The following is a 24,670-nucleotide window of genomic DNA, read 5'->3' as shown; positions in this document are numbered from 1 at the left end:
AGTGCACTATGTCTGGATTAGAGTGCGATTTGGGAAGTACACCTTCTCCCAGGTCGGCTCTCATTAGCATCACAAAGAGATCAAAAACAACCGTATAAGTCTAGTTACCATAGACACTGATATCATTCGGCACTCACAGTAAATGTCTTATTTAATATCCCGCCATACAAGGAGTTCCTTATGACATGGGTGTCCTTGAGGACATGTCTGGGCCCTCCCGTCCCCACCTCCAGCCCCAACCCCCATGCTACAAATCTTGTTATGTGTGTGGTCCATCCCTACAAGGGGTATTCCAGCTGGCATAGGGGGTGACACGGTGCCAAGCTGAGTTCTTGCTCCCTTGCCACAGATATGGCATTTAATGTCAATGAGTATGTTTACAAGTAGGGTTGCAAAGGGTCGGAAACTTTCCGGTAAATTTCCAAAGCACGCAACAGGCTGACTAATACAAGGGTTGAAAAATTGGTGGACATCCGGGCAAATTTGAGGCTTTTTGAACCTGACAACGAGCCATCCTCAACAAGGTTGGAAAGTGACAGTGAAGATGAGGCCTCAGAGTCTGATGTTCAAGAGGTGGACATTGAGGAGGTCCAGGGAGAAGACATGGAAGCCTGAGAGGATGAAAACCAAAGCTTTAGTTTCTAGACTATCATTTTACAGACGCAATGGATCATTGGGGATCATTCAATGTTCCCTTTCTTTTGTTGTTCAGTGAAATCATCCCATGTGAAGAGTCAACTCATTTAATTAAAGTTAAATTCATAACTAAATTGTTTTTTTTTATTTCTATTGGAAGGATTTAATCATTTGCAATAATGTCTATTTATGATAAGGTAAAATGTTTATGTTTCTATCTCCATATTATTATTATTTGATTTTTTGACCTTTATTTATTCAGGTTGTTCTCCATTAATATAACATCTCTTTTCCAAGAGAGACCTGGTCAAAATGATATATGGTAAATATATCCAATGCAAAAAACATTAACATCAAAATCATATGATATGGTAAATATATCCAATGCAAAAAACATCTACATTTAAATGGTATTAATAATAATTTGCAAATATTTCGGTTAATTCCCATATATTCCCGTTAATTGCCATGGAAAGTTTCCACCTCTGAATATTCCCTAAAATGTGCAACCCTATTAACAAGCACACCAATAATTTGATATTAAACTGATTATGGCAGTAGGCAGATTATAGTAGGCAGACATGTTCTTCCCTCACTCTCTGTCTGTCTGTACTGCTGACAACCCCCTCTCCACTGAAGTGGCTAGAGAAATGTTAGAGACCCCCTCTCCGCTGTAGTGGCTAGAGAAATGTTAGAGACCCCCTCTCCACTGTAGTGACTAGAGAAATGTTAGAGACCCCCTCTCCACTGTAGTGGCTAGAGAAATGTTAGAGACCCCCTCTCCACTGTAGTGACTAGAGAAATGTTAGAGACCCCCTCTCCACTGTAGTGACTAGAGAAATGTTAGAGACCCCCTCTCCGCTGTAGTGACTAGAGAAATGTTAGAGACCCCCTCTCCACTGTAGTGGCTAGAGAAATGTTAGAGACCCCCTCTCCGCTGCAGTGACTAGAGAAATGTTAGAGACCCCCTCTATGCTGTAGTGGCTAGAGAAATGTTAGAGACCCCCTCTCCGCTGTAGTGGCTAGAGAAATGTTAGAGACTCCCTCTCCACTGCAGTGACTAGAGAAATGTTAGAGACCCCCTCTATGCTGTAGTGACTAGAGAAATGTTAGAGACCCCCTCTCCGCTGTAGTGGCTAGAGAAATGTTAGAGACCCCCTCTCCACTGTAGTGACTAGAGAAATGTTAGAGACCCCCTCTCCACTGTAGAGACTAGAGAAATGTTAGAAACCACCCTCTCCACTGTAGTGACTAGAGAAATGTTAGAGACCCCCTCTCCACTGTAGTGACTAGAGAAATGTTAGAGACCCCCTCTCCACTGTAGTGACTAGAGAAATGTTAGAGACCCCCTCTCCACTGTAGTGACTAGAGAAATGTTAGAGACCCCCTCTATGCTGTAGTGGCAGTGGCTAGAGAAATGTTAGAGACCCCCTCTCCACTGTAGTGACTAGAGAAATGTTAGAGACCCCCTCTCCACTGAAGTGACTAGAGAAATGTTAGAGACCCCCTCTATGCTGTAGTGGCAGTGACTAGAGTAATGTTAGAGACCCCCTCTCCACTGTAGTGGCTAGAGAAATGTTAGAGACCCCCTCTCCACTGTAGTGACTAGAGAAATGTTAGAGACCCCTTCTCCACTGTAGTGGCTAGAGAAATGTTAGAGACCCCCTCTCCACTGTAGTGACTAGAGAAGTGTTAGAGACCCCCTCTATGCTGTAGTGGCTAGAGAAATGTTAGAGACCCCTCTCCACTGTAGTGACTAGAGCAATGTTAGAGACCCCCTCTCCTCTGTAGTGACTAGAGAAATGTTAGAGACCCCCTCTCCACTGTAGTGGCTAGAGAAATGTTAGAGACCCCCTCTCCGCTGCAGTGACTAGAGAAATGTTAGAGACCCCCTCTATGCTGTAGTGGCTAGAGAAATGTTAGAGACCCCCTCTCCGCTGTAGTGGCTAGAGAAATGTTAGAGACTCCCTCTCCACTGCAGTGACTAGAGAAATGTTAGAGACCCCCTCTATGCTGTAGTGACTAGAGAAATGTTAGAGACCCCCTCTCCGCTGTAGTGGCTAGAGAAATGTTAGAGACCCCCTCTCCGCTGTAGTGACTAGAGAAATGTTAGAGACCCCCTCTCCACTGTAGAGACTAGAGAAATGTTAGAAACCACCCTCTCCACTGTAGTGACTAGAGAAATGTTAGAGAACCCCTCTCCACTGTAGTGACTAGAGAAATGTTAGAGACCCCCTCTCCACTGTAGTGACTAGAGAAATGTTAGAGACCCCCTCTCCACTGTAGTGACTAGAGAAATGTTAGAGACCCCCTCTATGCTGTAGTGGCAGTGGCTAGAGAAATGTTAGAGACCCCCTCTCCACTGTAGTGACTAGAGAAATGTTAGAGACCCCCTCTCCACTGAAGTGACTAGAGAAATGTTAGAGACCCCCTCTATGCTGTAGTGGCTAGAGAAATGTTAGAGACCCCTCTCCACTGTAGTGACTAGAGAAATGTTAGAGACCCCCTCTCCGCTGTAGTGGATAGAGAAATGTTAGAGACCCCCTCTCCACTGTAGTGACTAGAGAAATGTTAGAGACCCCCTCTCCGCTGTAGTGACTAGAGAAATGTTAGAGACCTCCTCTCCACTGTAGAGACTAGAGAAATGTTAGAGACCCCCTCTCCACTGTAGTGACTAGAGAAATGTTAGAGACCCCCTCTCCACTGTAGTGGCTAGAGAAATGTTAGAGACCCCCTCTCCACTGTAGTGACTAGGGAAATGTTAGAGACCCCCTCTCCACTGTAGTGACTAGAGAAATGTTAGAGACCCCCTCTCCGCTGTAGTGGATAGAGAAATGTTAGAGACCCCCTCTATGCTGTAGTGGCAGTGACTAGAGAAATGTTAGAGACCCCCTCTCCACTGTAGTGGATAGAGAAATGTTAGAGACCCAATCTCCGCTGTAGTGACTAGAGAAATGTTAGAGACCCCCTCTCCACTGTAGTGGATAGAGAAATGTTAGAGACCCCCTCTCCACTGTAGTGGCTAGAGAAATGTTAGAGACCCCCTCTCCACTGTAGTGACTAGAGAAATGTTAGAGACCCCTTCTCCACTGTAGTGGCTAGAGAAATGTTAGAGACCCCCTCTCCACTGTAGTGACTAGAGAAGTGTTAGAGACCCCCTCTATGCTGTAGTGGCTAGAGAAATGTTAGAGACCCCTCTCCACTGTAGTGACTAGAGCAATGTTAGAGACCCCCTCTCCTCTGTAGTGACTAGAGAAATGTTAGAGACCCCCTCTCCACTGTAGTGGCTAGAGAAATGTTAGAGACCCCCTCTCCGCTGCAGTGACTAGAGAAATGTTAGAGACCCCCTCTATGCTGTAGTGGCTAGAGAAATGTTAGAGACCCCCTCTCCGCTGTAGTGGCTAGAGAAATGTTAGAGACTCCCTCTCCACTGCAGTGACTAGAGAAATGTTAGAGACCCCCTCTATGCTGTAGTGACTAGAGAAATGTTAGAGACCCCCTCTCCGCTGTAGTGGCTAGAGAAATGTTAGAGACCCCCTCTCCGCTGTAGTGACTAGAGAAATGTTAGAGACCCCCTCTCCACTGTAGAGACTAGAGAAATGTTAGAAACCACCCTCTCCACTGTAGTGACTAGAGAAATGTTAGAGAACCCCTCTCCACTGTAGTGACTAGAGAAATGTTAGAGACCCCCTCTCCACTGTAGTGACTAGAGAAATGTTAGAGACCCCCTCTCCACTGTAGTGACTAGAGAAATGTTAGAGACCCCCTCTATGCTGTAGTGGCAGTGGCTAGAGAAATGTTAGAGACCCCCTCTCCACTGTAGTGACTAGAGAAATGTTAGAGACCCCCTCTCCACTGAAGTGACTAGAGAAATGTTAGAGACCCCCTCTATGCTGTAGTGGCTAGAGAAATGTTAGAGACCCCTCTCCACTGTAGTGACTAGAGAAATGTTAGAGACCCCCTCTCCGCTGTAGTGGATAGAGAAATGTTAGAGACCCCCTCTCCACTGTAGTGACTAGAGAAATGTTAGAGACCCCCTCTCCGCTGTAGTGACTAGAGAAATGTTAGAGACCTCCTCTCCACTGTAGAGACTAGAGAAATGTTAGAGACCCCCTCTCCACTGTAGTGACTAGAGAAATGTTAGAGACCCCCTCTCCACTGTAGTGGCTAGAGAAATGTTAGAGACCCCCTCTCCACTGTAGTGACTAGGGAAATGTTAGAGACCCCCTCTCCACTGTAGTGACTAGAGAAATGTTAGAGACCCCCTCTCCGCTGTAGTGGATAGAGAAATGTTAGAGACCCCCTCTATGCTGTAGTGGCAGTGACTAGAGAAATGTTAGAGACCCCCTCTCCACTGTAGTGGATAGAGAAATGTTAGAGACCCAATCTCCGCTGTAGTGACTAGAGAAATGTTAGAGACCCCCTCTCCACTGTAGTGACTAGAGAAATGTTAGAGACTCCCTCTATGCTGTAGTGGCAGTGACTAGAGAAATGTTAGAGACCACCTCTCCACTGTAGTGGATAGAGAAATGTTACAGACCCCCTCTCCACTGTAGTGACTAGAGAAATGTTAGAGACCCACTCTCCACTGTAGTGGCTAGAGAAATGTTAGAGACCCCCTCTCCGCTGTAGTGGCTAGAGAAATGTTAGAGACCCCCTCTCCACTGTAGTGACTAGAGAAATGTTAGAGACCCCCTCTCCACTGAAATGACTAGAGAAATGTTAGAGACCCACTCTATGCTGTAGTGGCTAGAGAAATGTTAGAGACCCCTCTCCACTGTAGTGACTAGAGAAATGTTAGAGACCCCCTCTCCGCTGTAGTGGATAGAGAAATGTTAGAGACCCCCTCTCCACTGTAGTGACTAGAGAAATGTTAGAGACCCCCTCTCCGCTGTAGTGACTAGAGAAATGTTAGAGACCCCCTCTCCACTGTAGAGACTAGAGAAATGTTAGAGACCCCCTCTCCACTGTAGTGACTAGAGAAATGTTAGAGACCCCCTCTCCACTGTAGTGGCTAGAGAAATGTTAGAGACCCCCTCTCCACTGTAGTGACTAGAGAAATGTTAGAGACCCCCTCGCCACTGTAGTGACTAGAGAAATGTTAGAGACCCCCTCTCCACTGTAGTGACTAGAGAAATGTTAGAGACCCCCTCTCCGCTGTAGTGGATAGAGAAATGTTAGAGACCCCCTCTATGCTGTAGTGGCAGTGACTAGAGAAATGTTAGAGACCCCCTCTCCACTGTAGTGGATAGAGAAATGTTAGAGACCCCCTCTCCGCTGTAGTGACTAGAGAAATGTTAGAGACCCCTTCTCCACTGTAGTGACTAGAGAAATGTTAGAGACTCCCTCTATGCTGTAGTGGCAGTGACTAGAGAAATGTTAGAGACCCCCTCTCCACTGTAGTGGATAGAGAAATGTTAGAGACCCCCTCTCCACTGTAGTTACTAGAGAAATGTTAGAGACCCACTCTCCACTGTAGTGGCTAGAGAAATGTTAGAGACCCCCTCTCCGCTGTAGTGGATAGAGAAATGTTAGAGACCCCCTCTCCGCTGTAGTGGCTAGAGAAATGTTAGAGACCCCCTCTCCACTCTAGTGGCTAGATAAATGTTAGAGACCCCCTCTCCACTGTAGTGACTAGAGAAATGTTAGAGACCCACTCTCCACTGTAGTGGCTAGAGAAATGTTAGAGACCCCCTCTCCGCTGTAGTGGATAGAGAAATGTTAGAGACCCCCTCTCCGCTGTAGTGGCTAGAGAAATGTTAGAGACCCCCTCTCCACTCTAGTGGCTAGATAAATGTTAGAGACCCCCTCTCCACTGTAGTGACTAGAGAAATGTTAGAGACCCCCTCTCCACTGTAGTGACTAGAGAAATGTTAGAGACCCCCTCGCCACTGTAGTGACTAGAGAAATGTTAGAGACCCCCTCTCCACTGTAGTGACTAGAGAAATGTTAGAGACCCCCTCTCCGCTGTAGTGGATAGAGAAATGTTAGAGACCCCCTCTATGCTGTAGTGGCAGTGACTAGAGAAATGTTAGAGACCCCCTCTCCACTGTAGTGGATAGAGAAATGTTAGAGACCCAATCTCCGCTGTAGTGACTAGAGAAATGTTAGAGACCCCCTCTCCACTGTAGTGACTAGAGAAATGTTAGAGACTCCCTCTATGCTGTAGTGGCAGTGACTAGAGAAATGTTAGAGACCACCTCTCCACTGTAGTGGATAGAGAAATGTTACAGACCCCCTCTCCACTGTAGTGACTAGAGAAATGTTAGAGACCCACTCTCCACTGTAGTGGCTAGAGAAATGTTAGAGACCCCCTCTCCGCTGTAGTGGCTAGAGAAATGTTAGAGACCCCCTCTCCACTGAAATGACTAGAGAAATGTTAGAGACCCACTCTATGCTGTAGTGGCTAGAGAAATGTTAGAGACCCCTCTCCACTGTAGTGACTAGAGCAATGTTAGAGACCCCCTCTCCGCTGTAGTGGATAGAGAAATGTTAGAGACCCCCTCTCCACTGTAGTGGATAGAGAAATGTTAGAGACCCCCTCTCCGCTGTAGTGACTAGAGAAATGTTAGAGACCCCTTCTCCACTGTAGTGACTAGAGAAATGTTAGAGACTCCCTCTATGCTGTAGTGGCAGTGACTAGAGAAATGTTAGAGACCCCCTCTCCACTGTAGTGGATAGAGAAATGTTAGAGACCCCCTCTCCACTGTAGTGACTAGAGAAATGTTAGAGACCCACTCTCCACTGTAGTGGCTAGAGAAATGTTAGAGACCCCCTCTCCGCTGTAGTGGATAGAGAAATGTTAGAGACCCCCTCTCCGCTGTAGTGGCTAGAGAAATGTTAGAGACCCCCTCTCCACTCTAGTGGCTAGATAAATGTTAGAGACCCCCTCTCCACTGTAGTGACTAGAGAAATGTTAGAGACCCACTCTCCACTGTAGTGGCTAGAGAAATGTTAGAGACCCCCTCTCCGCTGTAGTGGATAGAGAAATGTTAGAGACCCCCTCTCCGCTGTAGTGGCTAGAGAAATGTTAGAGACCCCCTCTCCACTCTAGTGGCTAGATAAATGTTAGAGACCCCCTCTCCACTGTAGTGACTAGAGAAATGTTAGAGACCCCCTCTCCACTGTAGTGACTAGAGAAATGTTAGAGACCCCCTCGCCACTGTAGTGACTAGAGAAATGTTAGAGACCCCCTCTCCACTGTAGTGACTAGAGAAATGTTAGAGACCCCCTCTCCGCTGTAGTGGATAGAGAAATGTTAGAGACCCCCTCTATGCTGTAGTGGCAGTGACTAGAGAAATGTTAGAGACCCCCTCTCCACTGTAGTGGATAGAGAAATGTTAGAGACCCAATCTCCGCTGTAGTGACTAGAGAAATGTTAGAGACCCCCTCTCCACTGTAGTGACTAGAGAAATGTTAGAGACTCCCTCTATGCTGTAGTGGCAGTGACTAGAGAAATGTTAGAGACCACCTCTCCACTGTAGTGGATAGAGAAATGTTACAGACCCCCTCTCCACTGTAGTGACTAGAGAAATGTTAGAGACCCACTCTCCACTGTAGTGGCTAGAGAAATGTTAGAGACCCCCTCTCCGCTGTAGTGGCTAGAGAAATGTTAGAGACCCCCTCTCCACTGTAGTGACTAGAGAAATGTTAGAGACCCCCTCTCCACTGAAATGACTAGAGAAATGTTAGAGACCCACTCTATGCTGTAGTGGCTAGAGAAATGTTAGAGACCCCTCTCCACTGTAGTGACTAGAGCAATGTTAGAGACCCCCTCTCCGCTGTAGTGGATAGAGAAATGTTAGAGACCCCCTCTCCACTGTAGTGACTAGAGAAATGTTAGAGACCCCCTCTCCGCTGTAGTGACTAGAGAAATGTTAGAGACCCCCTCTCCACTGTAGAGACTAGAGAAATGTTAGAGACCCCCTCTCCACTGTAGTGACTAGAGAAATGTTAGAGACCCCCTCTCCACTGTAGTGGCTAGAGAAATGTTAGAGACCCCCTCTCCACTGTAGTGACTAGAGAAATGTTAGAGACCCCCTCGCCACTGTAGTGACTAGAGAAATGTTAGAGACCCCCTCTCCACTGTAGTGACTAGAGAAATGTTAGAGACCCCCTCTCCGCTGTAGTGGATAGAGAAATGTTAGAGACCCCCTCTATGCTGTAGTGGCAGTGACTAGAGAAATGTTAGAGACCCCCTCTCCACTGTAGTGGATAGAGAAATGTTAGAGACCCCCTCTCCGCTGTAGTGACTAGAGAAATGTTAGAGACCCCTTCTCCACTGTAGTGACTAGAGAAATGTTAGAGACTCCCTCTATGCTGTAGTGGCAGTGACTAGAGAAATGTTAGAGACCCCCTCTCCACTGTAGTGGATAGAGAAATGTTAGAGACCCCCTCTCCACTGTAGTGACTAGAGAAATGTTAGAGACCCACTCTCCACTGTAGTGGCTAGAGAAATGTTAGAGACACCCTCTCCGCTGTAGTGGATAGAGAAATGTTAGAGACCCCCTCTCCGCTGTAGTGGCTAGAGAAATGTTAGAGACCCCCTCTCCACTCTAGTGGCTAGATAAATGTTAGAGACCCCCTCTCCACTGTAGTGACTAGAGAAATGTTAGAGACCCCCTCTCCACTGTAGTGACTAGAGAAATGTTAGAGACCCCCTCACCACTGTAGTGACTAGAGAAATGTTAGAGTCCCCCTCTCCACTGTAGTGACTAGAGAAATGTTAGAGACCCCCTCTCCACTGTAGTGGCTAGAGAAATGTTAGAGACCCCTCTCCGCTGTAGTGGCTAGAGAAATGTTAGAGACCCCCTCTCCACTGTAGTGGCTAGAGAAATGTTAGAGACCCCCTCTCCACTGTAGTGGCTAGAGACATGTTAGAGACCCCCTCTCCGCTGTAGTGGCTAGAGAAATGTTAGAGACCCCCTCTCCGCTGTAGTGGATAGAGAACTGTTAGAGACCCCCTCTCCATTGTAGTGGCTAGAGAAATGTTAGAGACCCCCTCTCCACTGTAGTGGCTAGAGAAATTTTAGAGACCCCCTCTCCACTGTAGTGGCTAGAGAAATGTTAGAGACTCCCTCTCCACTGTAGTGGCTACAGAAATGTTAGAGACCCCATCTCCACTGTTGTGACTAGAGAAATGTTAGAGACCCCCTCTCCGCTGTAGTGACTAGAGAAATGTTAGAGACTTCCTCTCCGCTGTAGTGGCTAGAGAAATGTTAGAGACCCCCTCTCCGCTGTAGTGACTAGAGAAATGTTAGAGACCCCCTCTCCGCTGTAGTGACTAGAGAAATGTTAGAGACCCACTCTCTGCTGTAGTGGCTAGAGAAATGTTAGAGACCCCCTCTCCACTGTAGTGACTAGAGAAATGTTAGAGACCCCCTCTCCAGTGTAGTGACTAGAGAAATGTTAGAGACTCCCTCTCCGCTGTAGTGGCAGTGACTAAAGAAATGGTAGAGACTTCCTCTCCGCTGTAGTGGCTAGAGAAATGTTAGAGACCCCCTCTCCGCTGTAGTGACTAGAGAAATGTTAGAGACCCCCTCTCCGCTGTAGTGACTAGAGAAATGTTAGAGACCCCTTCTCCGCTGTAGTGGCTAGAGAAATGTTAGAGACCCCCTCTCCACTGTAGTGGCTAGAGACATTTTAGAGACCCCCTCTCCGCTGTAGTGACTAGAGAAATGTTAGAGACTTCCTCTCCGCTCTAGTGGCTAGAGAAATGTTAGAGACCCCCTCTCCACTGTAGTGACTAGAGAAATGTTAGAGACCCCCTTTCCGCTGTAGTGACTAGAGAAATGTTAGAGACCCCCTCTCCACTGTAGTGGCTAGAGAAATGTTAGAGACCCCCTCTCCGCTGTAGTGACTAGAGAAATGTTAGAGACCCCCTCTCCACTGTAGAGACTAGAGAAATGTTAGAGACCCCCTCTCCACTGTAGTGACTAGAGAAATGTTAGAGACCCCCTCTCCACTGTAGTGACTAGAGAAATGTTAGAGACCCCCTCGCCACTGTAGTGACTAGAGAAATGTTAGAGACCCCCTCTCCACTGTAGTGACTAGAAAAATGTTAGAGACCCCCTCTCCGCTGTAGTGGATAGAGAAATGTTAGAGACCCCCTCTATGCTGTAGTGGCAGTGACTAGAGAAATGTTAGAGACCCCCTCTCCACTGTAGTGGATAGAGAAATGTTAGAGACCCCCTCTCCGCTGTAGTGACTAGAGAAATGTTAGAGACCCCTTCTCCACTGTAGTGACTAGAGAAATGTTAGAGACTCCCTCTATGCTGTAGTGGCAGTGACTAGAGAAATGTTAGAGACCCCCTCTCCACTGTAGTGGATAGAGAAATGTTAGAGACCCCCTCTCCACTGTAGTGACTAGAGAAATGTTAGAGACCCCCTCTCCACTGAAATGACTAGAGAAATGTTAGAGACCCCCTCTATGCTGTAGTGGCTAGAGAAATGTTAGAGACCCCTCTCCACTGTAGTGACTAGAGCAATGTTAGAGACCCCCTCTCCGCTGTAGTGGATAGAGAAATGTTAGAGACCCCCTCTCCACTGTAGTGACTAGAGAAATGTTAGAGACCCCCTCTCCGCTGTAGTGACTAGAGAAATGTTAGAGACCCCCTCTCCACTGTAGAGACTAGAGAAATGTTAGAGACCCCCTCTCCACTGTAGTGACTAGAGAAATGTTAGAGACCCCCTCTCCACTGTAGTGGCTAGAGAAATGTTAGAGACCCCCTCTCCACTGTAGTGACTAGAGAAATGTTAGAGACCCCCTCGCCACTGTAGTGACTAGAGAAATGTTAGAGACCCCCTCTCCACTGTAGTGACTAGAGAAATGGTAGAGACCCCCTCTCCGCTGTAGTGGATAGAGAAATGTTAGAGACCCCCTCTATGCTGTAGTGGCAGTGACTAGAGAAATGGTAGAGACCCCCTCTCCACTGTAGTGGATAGAGAAATGTTAGAGACCCCCTCTCCGCTGTAGTGACTAGAGAAATGTTAGAGACCCCTTCTCCACTGTAGTGACTAGAGAAATGTCAGAGACTCCCTCTATGCTGTAGTGGCAGTGACTAGAGAAATGTTAGAGACCCCCTCTCCACTGTAGTGGATAGAGAAATGTTAGAGACCCCCTCTCCACTGTAGTGACTAGAGAAATGTTAGAGACCCACTCTCCACTGTAGTGGCTAGAGAAATGTTAGAGACCCCCTCTCCGCTGTAGTGGATAGAGAAATGTTAGAGACCCCCTCTCTGCTGTAGTGGCTAGAGAAATGTTAGAGACCCCCTCTCCACTCTAGTGGCTAGATAAATGTTAGAGACCCCCTCTCCACTGTAGTGACTAGAGAAATGTTAGAGACCCCCTCACCACTGTAGTGACTAGAGAAATGTTAGAGACCCCCTCTCCACTGTAGTGACTAGAGAAATGTTAGAGACCCCCTCTCCACTGTAGTGGCTAGAGAAATGTTAGAGACCCCTCTCCGCTGTAGTGGCTAGAGAAATGTTAGAGACCCCCTCTCCACTGTAGTGGCTAGAGAAATGTTAGAGACCCCCTCTCCACTGTAGTGGCTAGAGACATGTTAGAGACCCCCTCTCCGCTGTAGTGGCTAGAGAAATTTTAGAGACCCCTTCTCCACTGTAGTGGCTAGAGAAATGTTAGAGACTCCCTCTCCACTGTAGTGGCTACAGAAATGTTAGAGACCCCATCTCCACTGTTGTGACTAGAGAAATGTTAGAGACCCCCTCTCCGCTGTAGTGACTAGAGAAATGTTAGAGACTTCCTCTCCGCTGTAGTGGCTAGAGAAATGTTAGAGACCCCCTCTCCGCTGTAGTGACTAGAGAAATGTTAGAGACCCCCTCTCCGCTGTAGTGACTAGAGAAATGTTAGAGACCCACTCTCTGCTGTAGTGGCTAGAGAAATGTTAGAGACCCCCTCTCCACTGTAGTGACTAGAGAAATGTTAGAGACCCCCTCTCCAGTGTAGTGACTAGAGAAATGTTAGAGACTCCCTCTCCGCTGTAGTGGCAGTGACTAAAGAAATGGTAGAGACTTCCTCTCCGCTGTAGTGGCTAGAGAAATGTTAGAGACCCCTTCTCCGCTGTAGTGACTAGAGAAATGTTAGAGACCCCCTCTCCGCTGTAGTGACTAGAGAAATGTTAGAGACTTCCTCTCCGCTCTAGTGGCTAGAGAAATGTTAGAGACCCCCTCTCCACTGTAGTGACTAGAGAAATGTTAGAGACCCCCTTTCCGCTGTAGTGACTAGAGAAATGTTAGAGACCCCCTCTCCACTGTAGTGGCTAGAGAAATGTTAGAGACCCCCTCTCCGCTGTAGTGACTAGAGAAATGTTAGAGACCCCCTCTCCACTGTAGAGACTAGAGAAATGTTAGAGACCCCCTCTCCACTGTAGTGACTAGAGAAATGTTAGAGACCCCCTCTCCACTGTAGTGGCTAGAGAAATGTTAGAGACCCCCTCTCCACTGTAGTGACTAGAGAAATGTTAGAGACCCCTCGCCACTGTAGTGACTAGAGAAATGTTAGAGACCCCCTCTCCACTGTAGTGACTAGAGAAATGTTAGAGACCCCCTCTCCGCTGTAGTGGATAGAGAAATGTTAGAGACCCCCTCTATGCTGTAGTGGCAGTGACTAGAGAAATGTTAGAGACCCCCTCTCCACTGTAGTGGATAGAGAAATGTTAGAGACCCCCTCTCCGCTGTAGTGACTAGAGAAATGTTAGAGACCCCTTCTCCACTGTAGTGACTAGAGAAATGTTAGAGACTCCCTCTATGCTGTAGTGGCAGTGACTAGAGAAATGTTAGAGACCCCCTCTCCACTGTAGTGGATAGAGAAATGTTAGAGACCCCCTCTCCACTGTAGTGACTAGAGAAATGTTAGAGACCCACTCTCCACTGTAGTGGCTAGAGAAATGTTAGAGACCCCCTCTCCGCTGTAGTGGATAGAGAAATGTTAGAGACCCCCTCTCCGCTGTAGTGGCTAGAGAAATGTTAGAGACCCCCTCTCCACTCTAGTGGCTAGATAAATGTTAGAGACCCCCTCTCCACTGTAGTGACTAGAGAAATGTTAGAGACCCCCTCTCCACTGTAGTGACTAGAGAAATGTTAGAGACCCCCTCACCACTGTAGTGACTAGAGAAATGTTAGAGACCCCCTCTCCACTGTAGTGACTAGAGAAATGTTAGAGACCCCCTCTCCACTGTAGTGGCTAGCGAAATGTTCGAGACCCCTCTCCGCTGTAGTGGCTAGAGAAATGTTTGAGACCCCCTCTCCACTGTAGTGGCTAGAGAAATGTTAGAGACCCCCTCTCCACTGTAGTGGCTAGAGACATGTTAGAGACCCCCTCTCCGCTGTAGTGGCTAGAGAAATGTTAGAGACCCCCTCTCCGCTGTAGTGGATAGAGAACTGTTAGAGACCCCCTCTCCATTGTAGTGGCTAGAGAAATGTTAGAGACCCCCTCTCCACTGTAGTGGCTAGAGAAATTTTAGAGACCCCCTCTCCACTGTAGTGGCTAGAGAAATGTTAGAGACTCCCTCTCCACTGTAGTGGCTACAGAAATGTTAGAGACCCCATCTCCTCTGTTGTGACTAGAGAAATGTTAGAGACCCCCTCTCCGCTGTAGTGACTAGAGAAATGTTAGAGACTTCCTCTCCGCTGTAGTGGCTAGAGAAATGTTAGAGACCCCCTCTCCGCTGTAGTGACTAGAGAAATGTTAGAGACCCCCTCTCCGCTGTAGTGACTAGAGAAATGTTAGAGACCCACTCTCTGCTGTAGTGGCTAGAGAAATGTTAGAGACCCCCTCTCCACTGTAGTGACTAGAGAAATGTTAGAGACCCCCTCTCCAGTGTAGTGACTAGAGAAATGTTAGAGACTCCCTCTCCGCTGTAGTGGCAGTGACTAAAGAAATGGTAGAGACTTCCTCTCCGCTGTAGTGGCTAGAGAAATGTTAGAGACCCCCTCTCCGCTGTAGTGACTAGAGAAATGTTAGAGACCCCTCTCCGCTGTAGTGACTAGAGAAATGTTAGAGACCCCCTCTCCGCTGTAGTGGCTAGAGAAATGTTAGAGACCCCCTCTCCACTGTAGTGGCTAGAGACATTTTAGAGACCCCCTCTCCGCTGTAGTGACTAGAGAATTGTTAGAGACTTCCTCTCCGCTCTAGTGGCTAGAGAAATGTTAGAGACCCCCTCTCCACTGTAGTGACTAGAGAAATGTTAGAGACCCCCTTTCCGCTGTAGTGACTAGAGAAATGTTAGAGACCCCCTCTCCACTGTAGTGGCTAGAGAAATGTTAGAGACCCCTCTCCATTGTAGTGACTAGAGAAATGTTAGAGACCCCCTCTCCGCTGTAGTGACTAGAGAAATGTTAGAGACCCCCTCTCCACTGTAGTGGCTAGAGAAATGTTAGAGACCCCCTCTCCACTGTAGTGACTAGAGAAATGTTAGAGACTCACTCTCCGCTGTAGTGGCAGTGGCTAGAGAAATGGTAGAATCCCCTCTATGCTGTAGTGGCAGTGACTAGAGAAATGGTAGAGACCCCTCTCCACTGTAGTGACTAGAGAAATGTTAGAGACCCCCTCTCCGCTGTAGTGGCTAGAGAAATGTTAGAGACTCCCTCTCCGCTGTAGTGACTAGAGAAATGTTAGAGACCCCCTCTCCGCTGTAGTGGCAGTGGCTAGAGAAATGGTAGAGACCCCCTCTCCACTGTAGTGACTAGAGAAATGTTAGAGACCCCCTCTCCACTGTAGTGACTAGAGAAATGTTAGAGACCCCCTCTCCGCTGCAGTGACTAGAGAAATGTTAGAGACCCCCTCTCCACTGTAGTGACTAGAGAAATGTTAGAGACCCCCTCTCCGCTGTAGTGACTAGAGAAATGTTAGAGACCCCCTCTATGCTGTAGTGGCAGTGGCTAGAGAAATGGTAGACTCCCTCTCCGCTGTAGTGGCAGTGGCTAGAGAAATGGTAGACTCCCTCTCCGCTGTAGTGGCAGTGACTAGAGAAATGGTAGAAAATACTGAGTGGTGTTGCCATTGGCTCAGTGCTATTATGTGCCATCACAGCGAGGCCCTTCTCAGCTATGAATAATGGAGACCCTTGGATAGAAACAGCAGTTCTGCAGACACCAAACAAAAATGGCCTTTTGTGGCTGGAGAAAATCTCAACAAGCCCCTGTGCAACATTAGCCTCAATGTGTCTGTATGTAATACTAAGGTGTGGGGGGTGGCAGGGACTACTGCTGTTGCCGCGGCGACTATGGTAATTGTTTCTTTTTCCTTCTGTTTTCCTCTCATAAAAATTCCCCAGGACTTTACCTTGGCTAGGGGTTGGTCCATTGAACCGGTGCTGTGAAAGTTAGGTTGACCCGCGCCAGGCAGAGCTGGCTGACTATGTCTCTCTCTTATCATGCCTCTCTACTGGACCACTAGCCTCTCCCCAGGGGGCCATTCCTGCTTAGCAGTGTTTTCTGCATGCACAGCCAAATCAGCCCAGCACACTCGGCAGCCCCCCACGTTGTCCTACTTCCATAGATTGTTCAAGTGAGCAGGAAAAAAGGGATGTGGAAAGATATGGAGACAATGTAAGAAATAATAACAGGAGAAAGAGAGAGAGAGATACAGGAAGAGTGTGTGTGTGTGAGAGAGAGAGAGAGAGAGAGAGAGAGAGAGAGAGAGAGAGAGAGAGAGAGAGAGAATGCTCATGTGTCTTTCTGCTGAGAGATAAAACGGAATATAAAACACATAGTCCCGGCTGACACAGAGTGAACATGACTGAATGAGATGGCACATTACATTAATTATGTAAGGGGCCTCTGTTCAAGCAGTGCCGAGTCTCGCTGGGAAGAGACGGAGATGGGATGCATCCTAAATTGCGCCCTACTCCCTATTTAGTGCACGACGTTTGACCAGGGCCCATAAGCAGAGCCATAGAGCTCTGGTCAAAAGTAGTGCACTTTATATGGAAAAGGGTGCCATTTGGGATGAAGCCAAGGAGTCTGGAGATGTTAGTGTATTCTATGCCTCGGTGTGCTGGGCCCAGCTGTTTAGAGAAAGACACATTGATTTGTTGAGCTCAGGCTGCCGGATGTCCAGGTGGGTTCATGGTCTGATGGGTACTGAGCTATTGTGTTGGGTTTCCTGAGCGAATAAAACACCACACAATAAAATACAAAATGTAAGGGTTGGTTTATGGTAGCACTAGGGTGAGAGTGGAGTTGCTATGTGTGAAGTGCATTGACCTGAGGTATATTGGAATATGTTGTCTGTCAATGCCCAATCGCACATCCATTCCCCTCAACATTATTTGGTCATGTGTTAGATTGTGCTAGGGCATGAACGTGTATTGCAATACTGAAATCATCTCAATAATATAGTAGTGTTAAGTAGCATGTGCAGCATGTTACACATCGACGTTGTCCTTTGTGACAATAGCATTCCTGAAAATACTATTCTAATATATTCCAACTCTGGTTCTACAAACTCCACAAATAGACTCATTTGAGAACTGTCCAATAAGTGTCTCCTTAGCTAAGACTGTTTCCCTGGAGATGAGTAGAAAACCTCAGGACCTCAGCTTTTCCTGTTCTTTTCTCACAGATCATTTTATCCTGCCTACACTGCCAATCGGTTAACATCCTCCTGCCTCACCCTACTCTTCCCTCTCCATCCCTCAACCCCAAAAGCCCAGCTCTTCCTTGTCTCCCCACCACAGATGTAATTTACTGTCTGCGTTTGTCCCCCCTCGCTCCCTCTCTCAGACTCAAGGGTTTTTGCCAAAGCAAATTAGCTCGCTAGCTCGGTCAAGCTTAAACACAGCAGATATACGCCATTTGATACAGTGTATTTAAAGATGTCCTTCCTTCCGCTGCCGATGCCATTATGGAGAGGAAATTTGTGTTCTGGGGGTGTGTGCCACTGTTGTTGTGGGCCTGCAGTGAGCCAGGTTAATCTGAGGGTCTGCCATTAGGAGGCCAACTTTAGTGGGTGAGCACCACTACAATGGCTTTTTCTGCATCTGATGAGCCGGTCGCCCATGATGCTATGCAGTTAAGGCTCTGATAGGTTGGCCTGACCTGGCTATGTGTGTGTGTGGAGTCCTCCACTACCCTCTTAGCCCGGTTTGTCCTGGTTCAGCCCAGCTCAACTCATCTTGCATGTACGCCTGTTTAAGATCCAGTCGAGATGGGCTGTCGTCGAAATCAGCACCCCGGGCAGCCCCCCCCCCCCACCCACCCATCGCATTAATTATTACAACGTACTGATCCAAGTCGCCTACATCACACCAGATCAGTCATGATCACTTTGAAACCTGCCCCTCTGAGTGTCCTCTATCTCCCTCTATCTCCACGTTCCCAGTAAAGGCTAAGCCCCCGGAGCCAGCGATAGCATTTTTTGTACAGGCTTCTGTGACCTCTAGTTGCCATTGATGGTTACGTCTCCTACACTCTTAGAAAAAAGGGTTCTAAAATGGTTCTTTGGCTGTCCCCATAGGAGAACCCTTTTTGGTTCCAGGTTGAACTCTTTTGTGTTCCATGTAAAACCCTCTGTGGAAAGGGTTCTACATGGAACCCAATAGGATTCTACCTGGAACCAAAAGGTTTCTTCAAAGGGTTCTCCTATGGGGACAGCTGAAGAACCCTTTTAGAAAAAAATAATTCTAAGAGTGTAGGAGATATAACCATCAATGGCAACTAGAGGTCACAGAAGCCTGTACAAAAAATGCCATTGCTGGCTCCGGGGTATATATAAAACACTGTATGATAGGGTGTGGAAATGTGCCTCCCAGCAAAATCGAATTAGTCGCCAGACAGGGCGCGTGGAAAAACCGTCCCACCAGCCCACCACGCGTATGTCATCATGACAACGAGCTCGTGCTCGTTACCACTATATCAAGCAGTCCATTGGCTCGCCGCTTCTGCCTTTAAACAAAACAGTGCAGTAGGCAGTGATGACAAAGTGATTTATAAAAACAGCAAATGCTTTTGCTTTTTTTTCTCCCTCTCTCTTCTCTTCTCCCCACCGCAGTTACACAGCTGTTAAACAGATGCTGTTTGTACCAATTTAGAAGCCACTGCATTGTTTGTCAACACCGGTTTGGAGATTCATTCTTTAAAACAGGGGGAACCTGTGATGGAATGCACACGCGCCGCGGGTTGATGGAGCAGCAGAATGAAAAGGGAGGGGGAAAATGGAGGAAAGAGGGGAGAGGAGGCAGGGGATGGTTGGAGGAAAAATGCTCTTCTGGAATTTGGCATGAATTTGGCTTTCAAAATAATTAATGAAAACACTACTTGTAAAAGAAATAGGCAACGGTCGTGGTGGTGGTTGTTGGTGTTGACCGGAGATATAAGTTAACCTGTCAGCTTGCGTTAGCCGCCGACAAGCCGCACCCGGGGCCTTCACGGAAGAGACTGGCCTGTCAGACACACTTACCCGTCTGCTCGGCAGACTAGGTAGCAAATCACTTCCTTGATAAATTGACTGGTACTAATGCTCCAAAATGGAACCAGCTAGGGCTGCATGAAACCCCGCTCTCATGGTTCCCAATCCGTACGACAGTCTTAACATGGCTTCCCAGCGACTCTAATTTCCTCCATAATTAATAATCTGACTGATGGAAAAGAGGTTGAGAGGAAGAGGAAGTCTGGAGGGGTCAGATACAGATAACAAAAAAGGAGCGATTTTTGGGAAGAAGGGCAGATTTAATAAAAGCGATGTGCTGTATGTGAGACAAGAGAGAAAACAAGAGATGAGGAGAGGAAGGAGGAGAGAGAAAGGAGGAGAGAGGAAGGAGGGAAAACAGAGCATGGGGAGGAGAGACTCATGGATGGGAGGAGGAGGAGGACGGAGTAGAGTGAACCAGATGCTGTTGGGAGTTGGAGGCAGTGCAGGGAGAGGAATGAGTGGAGGGATAGGCCTCGGCTTCTGTGACGATGCTGGGAGAATGATGGGCTTGTGCGGCGCGGTAAGGGTGCCCCTCCACTGTTTGTAAAAACAAGACCATCACACTCCATCTTGCGCTCCTGCAAGAGCCAGGGCTCGCGGCTGATTAATGGCACCGGCCGACTGAATTGGCTGGCTGGGTTGACAGCAGCGCTTGGACTCCCTGGTGGGTAGTAGTGGGGGAGGCTGCCTCACTGGCAGGCCCCGCTCAAGCCCAGTGATAGGATGGAAAATAGAGTTAGCCCTAGCACTAGCTAAAGCAGACCAGATAGCGATAGCCCTAGCACTAGCTAAAGCAGACCAGATAGCGATAGCCCTAGGACTAGCTAAAGCAGCCCAGATAGTGTTAGCCCTAGGACTAGCTAAAGCAGACCAGATAGCAATAGCCCTAGCACTAGCTAAAGCAGACAAACCTGTAAAGGCCCTGACCTACTGTGTCTAGGTAAGCCACGACCAAGTTAATCAGGGTTGTGCTCATTGGAGTACCGTTTTCTTCCGTTTGGTGCCTAATGAACACAACCCAGGTTTTCAGCACAGTCCAGGGTTGCCTGAGAATTCAAATTCAGCTCCAGCACCAACCAACCACACAGACACTCAATTCCACTAGTTCCCTGTTTCTGAAATTCCTCTCTCTAATTTGTCTGCTGAGGGAGCTTCTGCTTTAGCGGTTGAGCATTGAGAGGCTGCGGCAACAATTTAGATGTAATCTTGATAATTTAGTGTGTGGCTGGTAGAATGGAAAATTAATATGGAGAGCAATTAGAAAACAGCAATTCCACTGTCACAGATAGGGACTGGCACTTCGAGTGCAGGAACGCAGGGGCTTGGTTTGTGGTGCATGAGGAGTAATGTCACACAGACAGACAGACAGACAGACAGACAGACAGACAGACAGACAGACAGACAGACAGACAGACAGACAGACAGACAGACAGACAGACAGACAGACAGACAGACAGACAGACAGACAGACAGACAGACAGACAGACAGACAGACAGACAGACAGACAGACAGACAGACAGACAGACAGACAGACATGGAGGAGGAGAGCTGGACCGCCACCAGCCTTGTCCTTAAAGGGGTCAGCGGGTGGATAACTGCTCTGTTGATTTCATTCTCATTTCATACCAGTCAGCCACAACCAGCACCACTCATGCAGCGAAGTGAAAGAGACAAAATAAAATGGCAACCTTGGCGGTTTGCTCATTCGCTCTCTCAGAGACTATTATTTTGTCCTCTCGCAAAGATAATCTTCAAATGCATTGTTTCAGAAATTGGACACAGACAGCAATATCAAAGATGGCATGGGGGTGAAACAACAACCACAGACTGACAGTAGAAAGTAAAGCTTTTTGAGGGCAAAATAAATTAAAAGTTGAAAATATCCCCAAATTATGAGTTTGCCAGAGTAGCGTCTGATGAATGATTTGGACATGATATTGTCTGACGATTTCCTTTATTTTGGGTCAGCATAAAGTGTTGCTACGATATTATTGGGTTATTGTAATCATTAAAAATTGCTCTAATCATTGCTAAATAAAGTGGTCTTACCCATAGGGAGACTATTAGTATATCCAATTATCTTGAAGCATATATCCTCATCCACCTTTTTCTAATACTACTTTTTATAGACTCTTACTGCTCTAAATTCTTTTTAGGGCTCATCGTTCAGCAAACCCAAACTGACTGAATGGTGTCATACAGAGGATCTCACAGCCCTATGGCCGCAATTAAGCCCTCCAATAGAAACAGAGTGTGCATAGTCTCCAGAATCTGGGTTTGCATCAAGTCACCACTGGCTTTCTAGTTAGGACATTACTCTGCCTTCCTCCCCCTCATGTTGTAGGATTACATCACTGTTTTGAACCTGGAGGATCTCTTGTTGAACTTTTTGGAGGGAAAACAGTGTTTGTTTTTCAAGTGAGACCACATTACCCTGCCAAACAGGACGAGTTTAGGGGGTAGAGTCTTTTCTCCATGTGATAAAAATACTTCCCTTATGTGTTCATTGTTAGGATATTTCATCCTTAGCCATTCACCGATTCAGATGATTCTCTCACTTTTGCTACATTAGCCACAAACAAATAGCCCCTCCTGGTGTGCGACTAGGGAGGATCGTTAAAGCCCACTAGCAACGGTAAACTGAGGGATGGCTGTGCAAGGCTCATAGAGCCACCTGCTGACTTCCTATCTGTCGAGACCTAAGGTTGTAACTCCTTCCCGTGAATGAGGATGGGGACAGGAAGTGAGGCGGTTGAATGAGCGAGGCTACTAGTGCATGAATACAGCCGAGGATGCTGGAGTGAGGGGGAACAGGTGGGCTCTCTTCTTCATGCTGATGTAAACTGATGTTATTCCAGGTAAAACACAGACGATATCTATCAGGAAATTACGGCTTTTGAATTTGAAGTGGTAATATTTATTAATCACCAACACCGTGCGACGTGTGCATAAGGACATACATATTTAAAGTGCTCCCCAAAGCCTTTGATACTTTTTGGAACTCCCAATTCGGAATTAAAAGCACAACATTTCCGATTTGTCAGCAGTGCTGAGGGACTTGGATCCTTGTGATTTTGTTATTTTCCCCTTCTCTCCATTTAACTCAATTTCTATTTCAAATCTGGAATGACTGAAAAACACAGGCGAGCTTCTGGCTCCCGATGGAGTGCCCTCACTAATTAATAGGTATTAAATCCTAGTTAGGAAATGTTCCTACTGATATAGAACCGCACTGTACTTTAAGTCTTTTTCCCGTAACTGATTAGCAAGCTTATTTTCCTGATGACTTTCAATAGGCATTCACAGCAGGAGGGTGCCTCCTTCTTGGTCTTCCTCTTGGCTTGTGGTGTTTCAGACCTCGGCAGAGCTATAAAGAGCTTTTAATTGCTAGATTTAGCTTCTTTCGATTTTTCCCATTAAGAGATTGGGCTTTGTCAGGGGTCGACCGATGGCCCGTCGCTCTCCTTTCTTTTTCTTTCTTTTCAATGTTGTTCTGTCGTCTTCTAGGGGACCTTTGACAACGACATCTGCTTGTGTGGTGAGCCTCTAAGCAGAGGCAGGATGTGAATGTTCTGTTGATGGCGCTCAGGCTTTCAGAACGATGTGAGTTACAACAGAACCGCTCTCTCTCCGGAGATCCCCCTAAAGGAAGAGGGTGAGAAAAGGGGTTTATTCACTGCTGTTGCATGGACGGCTCAGTAGAAAGCGTAGTGTTTGAATATGTCTTCTTTGTGTCCTGAGACCATTCAGTCAGGCTGCAGGAAAACACGTTTCAAATCTATCAATCCAAGTCCCTTGGAAAAGAAGGAAGAGTCTCATAAGAGAGCAGAAGTTTTGAAGGGGAGATTGGGATTGTGCAATATGCCAGGTGTTCTATAACTAGTCTCTTGATGCCAGGTGTTCGATAACCAGTCTCTTGATGCCAGGTGTCGTATAACCAATCTATTGATATCAGGTGCTCTATAACCAGTCTCTTGATGCCAGGTGTTCTATAACCAGTCTCTGCCGCGAGCAGTATGGATAATGGTAAAGCTCAACCCCTTGTTGCCATGGTGATAACATTGACTATTGGTGATGAAAAGCCCCTTTCAAGATGTGGACTTGAGTGTGTTCACAGGCCCTGGTAATTACAGACAAAACTTTGGCCACTTGAGCCACCAGTCGATCCCGAGCTTTATTTTCTATTCCTTTTTAATTTCACAATTTTCCCCTGTGCACATCGGAGTGTGTGGGCGGGAGCGGGTATGGATGTGCGTGTGAAGAGAGGAAGGGAGTGAGGGAGGGTGTGGCCAGAGTACGCAGACACAGTCAATATGTGTCAGGGTACACAAACCTACACACACACACAGCAAAGCTCAAGGTAATCCTTTAGCACAGCTCTCCCATGAAACATTCATGATGGAATTGACGTTGGTCACCCATGGTCCTGGCTACCCGCTTGGCCTCTTGAGCTCTAGTGTCCCTGGCCATGAACGACCCCCATAATCCTATACTGAGATCAGCCATAGCATGGTTTAAATGGCCCACTAACCCAGCCAGTCATTCAGTCGTGTCAGTCTCATCAGATCACAGTTTATGAGGGAGACAGCTTCGGCAGCCTTGTCCCTGGAAGGCAATCTTTAAATATAGATTGGCACGCCCAAAGCAGAGGTGCCCCTCAGAGTGCAGAAAAGAGGGGAAGAAAACAGATAATTAGTGATTTTAATTAGGTGATCTGTCAAGCTGCGAGTGCCAAATCTAAACGTGTGGCGTGCTGAGGGTCGATGGCAATTCCTTCCCACAATCCCTTCCTGTCACCTTGGGCCTCTCTTGTGGGAGGAGGGCCCCTTGCCCCTAGGAGGCGAGGACCAATCGGGAGGATGAATGGTTAAGGTAAATGACTGTCTATTTGGCTTGTAACATGGTAGCTACAGTATACTGTAGATATTATTCATGTTATGTTCAGTCTTTTTCACAAATGCGACATCCTTTGATTCTCATGACAACACTTGCCCTTGACATGTGTTCAATATGTCTGTATAAAGCCATTATTTGCCTGCTTTGTGAGTGGGTGTGATTTGGTGAGAGGCTAACACTCTTTGATGATATTCGTAAACACGAGGGCATCTTGAATGTGCCCTTGTTAGGTTATCAGTCCAGATGGCCAATAATCAAATATGTATGGATTCAAAGGCCTCAGCATCAAGTACTCACTCGACTGGCCTATGGATAAAAATCCTAAATACAGTTCTTACTTAGATAACAAAGGCAGAGAAGAGGATGACAGCTCTTCAGTTCCAGACAAGAGTGCTTGGCTCTTTTCGTTGTTATTCTAATGATACAAACATCGTCCTGAAAGCCCTTCCCTCCGACACAAAGGATATGTAGTAATACAGACTTTTTGTCAGCATTAAAACATCATTAGATATTTATAACTCAGCGCCAGATGACAGACTGAGCTAGATGAACTAGGCAGCGATATGGCAACGCAGCTGGTGTCTCTTAGTGGTAATATTTAAACCCTGGCTTTCATCAAGTGTTGCTACAGAAAACCCAATTATGCATGAGCTGGAAATGGACTTTGATTTAACAATACGTCCTTTAATTGACGCATTAGAAGT

The 24,670-nt window shown here is 47.0% G+C and overlaps 1 protein-coding gene across 6 annotated transcripts in view; it reads left to right on the top strand.

Annotated features, from left to right (window-relative positions):
- The window catches only part of pcdh19 (protocadherin 19), a 95,177-nt gene that overhangs the window by 69,520 nt on the left and 987 nt on the right, over nt 1-24,670 (top strand). The window lies entirely within an intron of this gene.

The sequence above is a fragment of the Salmo salar genome, chromosome 05 (assembly GCF_965601325.2).
Source record: "Salmo salar chromosome 05, fSalSal1, whole genome shotgun sequence".
NCBI classification, from domain to species: domain Eukaryota; kingdom Metazoa; phylum Chordata; class Actinopteri; order Salmoniformes; family Salmonidae; genus Salmo; species Salmo salar.
This window is presented reverse-complemented; position numbering and strand designations above follow the sequence as displayed.